We start from the raw sequence: 8425 nt of genomic DNA on the forward strand, positions 1-8425 counted from the left end.
AAAGTTGCAGCGCTCATGATTCGTGCTGAGAAAACAAAGCAGTGGAGAAACAACTAGAGAGTAGTTCAAAATGGCTTGAGTCAACTCTTCGGTAGGTTCGCTTGTTAGGGATGCAAATTTATAGGACATCGTGACATGTGAAGATCGGTTCAGCCAAAAAATTTCTAAATTCTACAATACTACGCTTGATTTAGCACAACGCGACATTCGCTGCTAAGAGCTTCGTGCGGGACATCGTCATAGGAGAGGCACCACGTATGCCAAGGGGGTTCGCTTATATTTTCTCTTTTGTACTTGAATATGGTGTAGAACTGACCGCCGAAGAATTGACGCGTTTGAATTGTGGTGCTGGCGAAGACTCTTAAGAATTCCTTGGACTGCCAGAAGATCAAATCAGTCGATATTGTTGACCATAAACCCTGACTGCTCATTGGAGGGTCAAATTCTAAAGTTAAAGCTCAGCTACTTTGGTCATCTGATGAGAAGAGAGGAGTCGCTGGAGAAAGATTTGATGTTGGGAAAGGTTGAGGGTCGCCGGAGAAGGGGTAGGCAGCGAACGCGATGGTTAGATGGCATCCTCGAGGCACTGCAGATGAAGTTATGTGATGTTAGGAAGATAGTGAGAGACCGGAAAGCGTGGCGTGACATGGTCCATAGGGTCACGAAGAGTCGGACACGACTGAACGCCTGAACTGAACTGAACTGATGGTGTAGAAATTCTGCAGGCCTTCTCTTCTCCATTTTATGGCGTTGGCAGCCATATCAGACAAAGTTGCGCGCGATGTCAGTTGACAGGCGAGGCTATAATGTTTGTCCTAGATGCGACGACGAGTACTAGTTAGACAGAGATGACCAGCTGCAGGCTCATAATGAGAAGCCTGCCTGATTTCTTCACGAACGTCTCCTGTAATGACAAGAAGATTGGTGGTCCTGAAAAGGTTTGCAGGCTTCACTGTATGTTTTTCTAGACCAAGACCTCATTATGAGTACAAAAGAGGAGTAGTTGAGCTTTGAACAATGGCATCTGTGGATGGCTTGCAGTCCTGGTAGTTGATTAGGCATTGCAACACAGAGTGGTGGTGGTGGTGGTTTTTGTGGGATATTTGGGGCAGTTGATAGTGGTCACGACGTATTTTGGCCTTTATACGGGCATCACTGTTGGCTATCAGGAGATAGTAAATGATGTAGGGAGGGGAGAGAGATCAACGGCGACCGCGGGGTTCAGTAACATGGGGCCGTGCGTTGATGTTTTTTGTATTCGCTTGTACGTGGTTCGGAGCTCCAAAAGAGGACTTCAGATCTTCTTGCGGTAGCTTGTTGACAGGACCTTGTTATAGATATCCTCGTAGATTTTTTGTGCGTCCATACTTCCAGATGATGGTGATTACGAACTGCTGGACACTCAGGCTCCATCGAGCTAGGCGGCCGGAGAGCTCCTTCATACTGGCGAAGTTGCAGATAAATAAAGAAAGTAAAATACACAATCTAGGGCAAGGAGCAAGCTTTCGCGTGTGTCGGCGATTATCTGACTAAATCTGACCACATCGCACACACAGAAAATGTTAACGTTTTGCCCAGGTGGCATTGCGCGTAAAAACATTTGAAAAAAAGCTTTCTGGTAACTCGTTCAAATAATAATTCGCTTGCGTGAAGTAAAATATCTTCAGTTTTCGTGAATATTAGGAGGTTTAGCTCTTTTTTTTTTTTTGCGACGTCGTATTTAGGACCCCAAGGAGGTATTTTTTTTTCGGGGTTGAATTAATATAATAAATGTTATAATAAGAAATGTTATAAAAAGCAATTGCATATTGATTCACTCAAGATAGCTATTTTTAAACGACGAAATGAATGATGGCACGAATGAATTAATGTTTATTTTGCTTATTTTACATAAAAACCGTGGATGACGAAAAAAGAATTGTTGATAATATCAACTTGACAATCTTCGGCTCCCGTAAGAGTCTACAATGACAGCAGCGGCAGCTGGTGCGGTATACAATGAATAATTCATGAGCTACAGAAATAGGATATACTTGCATTACAGGAGGAAGAAATATATTTCAAAGTAAAAGAAGGATGAAATGAAAATAGTGGAAAGATGGATGAACACTTCAACGAACACTACTAACAGGTATGTTCTGTAAAAGGTGTTCATACATCTACTCTTGTACTACTGTGAAGAAAATTGTTCCGGCATTTCTTTAGAATATATCAAATGTTTTGGAAAACATGGTTTATTCTACCTCTGGGTACGACAGGCGTTTCTGAGTTTATTACAGAATAGAATGTGTAGTTTATAAGATTTAGAGGGGATATAAAAGGGGTTACTTGATTTTGTGGCAATAATATAAAAAAGAAGCAAACCATACTCACACAACTTAAAAGAAATAATTATTATTTGTTTCGTATGGGCGACTGGAGTCGTGGCAGAAAGTGTCTTTAATCCTATAGCATCTTGTTCGCCGAAAAAAAAATATTGTTGCAAACTGAACACAGCGTTATTTTGATATAAAGAAGGCGTAGTAAAGGGGACTTTCATTTTTCAATCTATCATATAGTAATTCCCAGAAAAGATACCTATGAATTTAGAAAGTGTTATGCAAACCTTGCCTCGTAATATTTTAGGGTGCAGTGAGCATGAATGCTCTTTTAATCGGATGTAATGTTTCGATTAAATATGGCGCTCTAAATTTTACATGCATCGCATTACAAAATATCAGTATTTAGCACTAATTGCACGCGAACTGAGAGGATGCCTAAGCAGCTTGAACTAATAAAGTTATCATATTCTGAGATGTTTCGCAAAAGTCCCTATGAATGAAAGATGTAATCTCCTACAGGCAGCCAGCAAAATAATAGAGCATGTTTAGAGGGAAATGACTTTCTTCGCAATGTATACATCTGAGAAAAATATATGAAGCACAAAAGTATGCCGTTATGATAAACAACACCATATACGACATCTATTTTAAGATTGCATTGTGGAGTGCACAAAAAGCTTAGCAGTGGCATACTATGTTCAAAGCCGATTGGGCAGATATTACTGCCAAACAGTCAAATGCGACGAGTACCTCTACGGGGTGCTGGCTAAGGGAAACCAATCCGAAATCGCGTTCAAGGTCAAGAATGGCTTATGTTTTAGTATATTCCGTAAAACAGGTTGGCTCACATACTCTGGCCCACACCGATCTGGCCGGCTGTAGCATGTAAGGGGTCGTGCAGGGACCGGGACTCTCTGCGCACGAACACGGTGATGTGTTTTGAGGCTAAATAGAGAAGTGCGTGCTGATCAATGTCCTATGGCGAATATTATGGAGCAAGGCTTTCTTGGCTCATGGTGAAAATCTCGCGTTCGTGACATTTCTTCCCGACATTACGCTGGATATCTCCGATGTCGCGAAACAACATGGCATACATTTGGCCGGAGCGAGTTTGACTCGAGATCCAGTAGTCCCACTCGGTTGGTCCCCATCTCACTCTGTTTTCTTGTGGGCTTCCCAAACCGGCGCCGACGGTTTGGGAAGCCCACGAGAAAACAGTGAGATGGGGACCAACCGAGTGGGACTACTGGATCTCGAGTCAAACTCGCTACCATGCGGCGCGTAGCTAGGTTGGTAAGGATTCACTAAAGCTAGACTTTATATCTGATTCTATTCGATGTATTGTGGTAGCTCACCACTGTAGCCTTGTCTATAGGTTCTGGATAACAGAGGCGCAAGTTCGTACTTAGTCAGGCTACTACAAAAGTGCTTGCGAGCGAACAAGGATCCGCGAGAAGAGGCGCTGACAGGAGTCAATAACGCCGCCGCGTGATGCCCTAATTGGTCGAGCTGAAATGTCTCCCATTAAATTGAAAGTTGTTTTGCTTGTTCCTTTCTACGGTAGTCTAGATCATGAAGTCGTCAGCGTACATGAATTCGGCGGGGCTACTAAAAGGTATTTAGAGGAGTTAGGTTTGCGTCACCCGCTAGAAATCCACGGAGGTCAAACGTTATCCGGCTCGGTCATGTGAATCCCGCTGAAATACTGTTTCATAGATTGCACATGGTTGTGCGAATCCGTTGGGATAAAGGCACTCTGCATCTAACAAGCTTCGCCGCACTCAACGAAGTATCAAACTGTCTCGCGCAGTCGGCTCATCGTCTGTTCTAGGACGTCACGAGAATTCCGGCAGTGACGGCCATGAACGGCTGCAGTGCACTGCTGTAATTTTCTTATTGCACCAATCATCCAATGTTGCCCAGAAGACTTTTGAATACTCCCGTAAACACAGGCTTGTATGTTTCTTCCAAGCTACCCTAACTAGCCGTGGAGTCTACCCTACTAAGCCTGCAAAGAGACGGTGTCAGCGAGCGGGGTTCAGCTGAATTGAAACGCATGATTTACACCTATTGTTGCCGCTGAAAATTTCTTTCGAGGCAAATATATCACTTAAGGAATCAGGCTGTATGAAGCAGAGATGCGCGCATAGTGAAAAAGAAATAAATCCTAGGGTTAAATTTTTAGCCTACTTTCTTGCGCAGACAGGCCTTAGTGCGTCTTAGAATACCGTCAAAATATGCTTAAATGTAATGTAATTGACGGTGTTTATTGCCTACCTCTTTACTTGCTTTTTGTTTACTCAGCTTCTTCGGCGGCTTTCTGCCATGCGTTTCATTCTTTAGGCAGCCGCCACAGGGAAATATGTACAACGTGCTGCAAATCTCAAGTACCTGCCGTGATGTGAAACGCGCCTCAAACTATATCCCCCTGAAGTGTTCCCTATACGAGCATCTACTATTGGCAGCAGGTAGTCCAGTTACTTCTAACTGCACACGACAAGTGTGCTCTAAATGTTGTATCATATTCTGTAAATTAATTGTAACGAAACTACACTAGGCTACTTACCGGCGCATTTCTGATAAGCATCGCTAGTCACTACTGCGCATGCGCCGTAAGTATGATGACTGGCGGCTTCGAGCCACAGAAGAAGGGAATAAAGAAGAAGGAGGAGAAGCTGGTCAAATTAAGCAAGAATATTCAGAAGAGGCGGAGAAGAGGAAGAGAGAGTTAAAAAGAGAACAAGATGGGAAGAGAGAGAAGAGGGAGAAGAGGGAGAAGAGGGAGAAGAGGGAGAAGAAGCTGTTCAAATGGAGCAAGAAGATTTGAAAGCCGCAGGAAGACGCGCCGAATCGCCGATCACACCATATGGTTTGCAGTCAGTGCATCGGCAACGAGACTGTTCGAGTTGGACTTTGTGAACAATCCGTATGGTAGATTTCTCTTCGCATATCTAGGCTTAATCAAGTTGAGCTGCCATCAAGTTTCACTTCGAATTAAGCCCGCAATTTGTTTTAATATATAGATGAGTTGTTTTATTATAAAAAGTGGGAAGTTGGCCTGAAAGATAAATATATTTCGAGCTATTTCGCAATGGGGAAGAGAAGGAGAAGAAGAGGAGAAAAGCGAAGGTGGGACGATGTAGTTAGAAAGGAGATGAAAATGCACTTCATTTCCGATTACAATCGCAAGGCAATACCTGTGTCGCTCAAGATGCGGTGAAACTCCTGCACTGCCGTAGAGTTTCCAACTCCCCGGCAACGATTATAGAAGCACGACCTCTTCAATTGGCCTACTGTCGAACAACTTCAAACAAGCGACTAGCTTTAGCCTTTTAGACTCACAAAGTGGGCACACCACTACTAAAGTTCCACTTTCAACATTCCTAATAAATGTCAAAGTAAATGTAAGTATTCTAGCAAATGCAACTTCTAGGCGTAGTGTATAAACATTGGAAAGAATAAAAAGAAAGGCTCTCCGCTTCGTATTTGCCAAGTACAGTCAACCTGCGTCAGTCCTTTCACTAATGATACAGAATTTACTTCCACCTTACAGTTCGGGCGGAAATAATTGCCACTGAAATTTCTTTATTATCTAATCAAAAACTAGCATTAAATCTGTCTCCACATCTACCTTTACGCAGAAATCGACATACTCGACACTGTCTTTTTCCCTAGCTCCATACTTTGCAAGGAAACATTTATTTTATCTCTACTTGCTTTCCGCAGATAATCACTGATTGAATAGTTAGCCAGCAGACTTTGTTCGATCTCTTGATCCCTTAAGTGACAATCTTGAATGCTTACTTTTCATACTTTTTTGCTGTAGAAGTATTGGCGTATATGTTTAGCAGTGTTTATTTTTTCCTTGTTCGCTACTCCTGATTGAGCTTTGCGGCCTGGAGTATGTCATAAATAAAGAAACAAAATGCACCAAGCATGATGATTGACCAAAATTACAACAACATGGAAGAAAAAGATGGGTTGCAAGCACAGCATGAGCTATATATTGCCTTGTACACCTTTTAGAAGAACTTCTGGTTGTTCAGTAGAATGGAAAGTTGGGCTAGTTGAAAGCTGTTCATGATGAATAAGAGGGCGCAGACGGAACGCTTGTCTTGTTGTACTCTTCTCTGTGTCCACGTTCCGTCTGCGCCCTCTTATCCATCATGAACGTCTTGTTGGGCTAGGTGGTGTATGTTGTATCGAAATAACTATAGCGCAACCAAGACGTACACAAGAAAATACCACACAGGACTAGCGCTACACTTTAGCTGCGGCGGGAAATAATAACATGGACAGATGAGAAGAAACAGATACTCCACAGGAGGAAGGATAGCGAGATGTGATAGGGAGAGATAATTTGCAAAGAACTGTACTCAGCGTCACATTTTCAATGAAACGAATATTGTAAAGCAGGTAGCTCAGCGGTTTCCTAAATTTTATTAGTGCTGTAGAGGTACAGACAGAAGCAAGCGGAGTAATCAGTTTCCTTCTAACATGTATCTGGGTTGGTGCATTTAGCAACACGAATAAAAGTTACAGCTGTGATATGCGCAGGCTTTTAGTAGACGCACTGTCATGAACAGATAACATTTCTTTAAGAGAGTGGGTAATTGCACTGGGAAAGAGAAAGCGTGCTCCTGTTTATTGATGTCCTCAAAACTGTACATTACCATTAAAGTTGAAATATATACTCATACATGATCATATACCCACTACACGCATGCACGAATATGTGCACCACCACAAAAAGTTGTTTGTATGTTTTGTTTTTAAATGACCCCGCGGACAAGATAGCGAACACTGCTCAACACAAATGCTTAACAATTACTAAGAATATTCGTCTTGTACACTGGTAGGCCCGTACAGTCGAGCTGTTTAGTTTATTGTATGATTAACGCGAATATCTGATTTTTAGGATTCCAAATGAGCACATGAGTTATAGCATGTAGCTCCGAATATTTTTTGACAGTCTGGAATAAGAACGAAGGCATGATCCTGATTTCATACCAAACCCTGATTTCAATCAGCAGGAAGTTTTATGGATGGAGACGCCATGGGGGTTGATTGTCGAGATGATATAGGTTCGTCCTTGTGGATGTCTAATGCAAGGGCTGAGGTCTTTGCAAATTCATGCCAGGGGGGAATTTTGTAGCCAAGCCACATTCGAGAAACCGTCATTTGGTCAGTTCACTTTAAGCTTTCTGAATTCTTACTGCCTGGCTAACTGCGAGGGCGTCAAACAATTTCCGCAATGCTCATATAACTCTTCTTGCATTGTTCCTACTGAGTTCTGACCTCGTTTATTATATTGTAAGGCTGTTGCGGTACTGTTAAAAAATTTAATTTTAATTCCTTTAATACGTTTTCTTTCGTTGCTGCTTCATTAAAAGTTTGCAACAAAGAGAAACAGCAAGAAATGGCTCGTTTTTGTGTCCGGAAGTAGTATCAGGGTCCACAATGCACAAAGACCTTGTCACAATACGAGAATAGGTTCTTGCCGCAACTGATTACATGTTTATGAAGAAATTTAAGCAACAAAAAGTTTCGCACGAGTGTTACACATGAGGAATGACAGGACGATCATTGAACGTGCACGTGACATGGTTGTTTTAGACGGACGAGGGAATGTTGGTGAAGTGGCACATAGTCTGTAAATTAGTCATGGTTCTGACTACAAAATCATTCGCAACAGTCTTGGATTCATAAGAAAAGTGCAAGATTGGTCCCAAAACAACTGTTAGGGCGCGGTGCATACGTGACTCGCTGCTCAACCAGAGCATCAGTAAGGTTGTCAACGATGAACCGAGTGCATTTAAATACAAGGGAATTATGTTGAAAAATGATGTTGAGTTCAGAATACTATTTGTATTGGAAGAAATGTTAAAGGTGCCTTGCGGATAATTTTTTGCTCCCACTCGTACGTGATGCTGTATATCCAGCTGCCCTAACAAATGTGACCAACTGCAGTCAGGCATGTTTTTTTGCTATCCTTCAATAGCACTCCATTCGAAACATTACATTAGCACTACCATTTCTTCGGCCGCTGCGTTTGCTCATTAACTGTTTGCAACGAAATAGTGGGCAGTCGGTAATATCGTAGA

Source organism: Amblyomma maculatum, unplaced genomic scaffold, assembly GCF_055883805.1.
Source record: "Amblyomma maculatum isolate TAMU_Amacu unplaced genomic scaffold, ASM5588380v1 scaffold_67, whole genome shotgun sequence".
Classification (NCBI taxonomy): Eukaryota; Metazoa; Arthropoda; class Arachnida; order Ixodida; family Ixodidae; genus Amblyomma; species Amblyomma maculatum.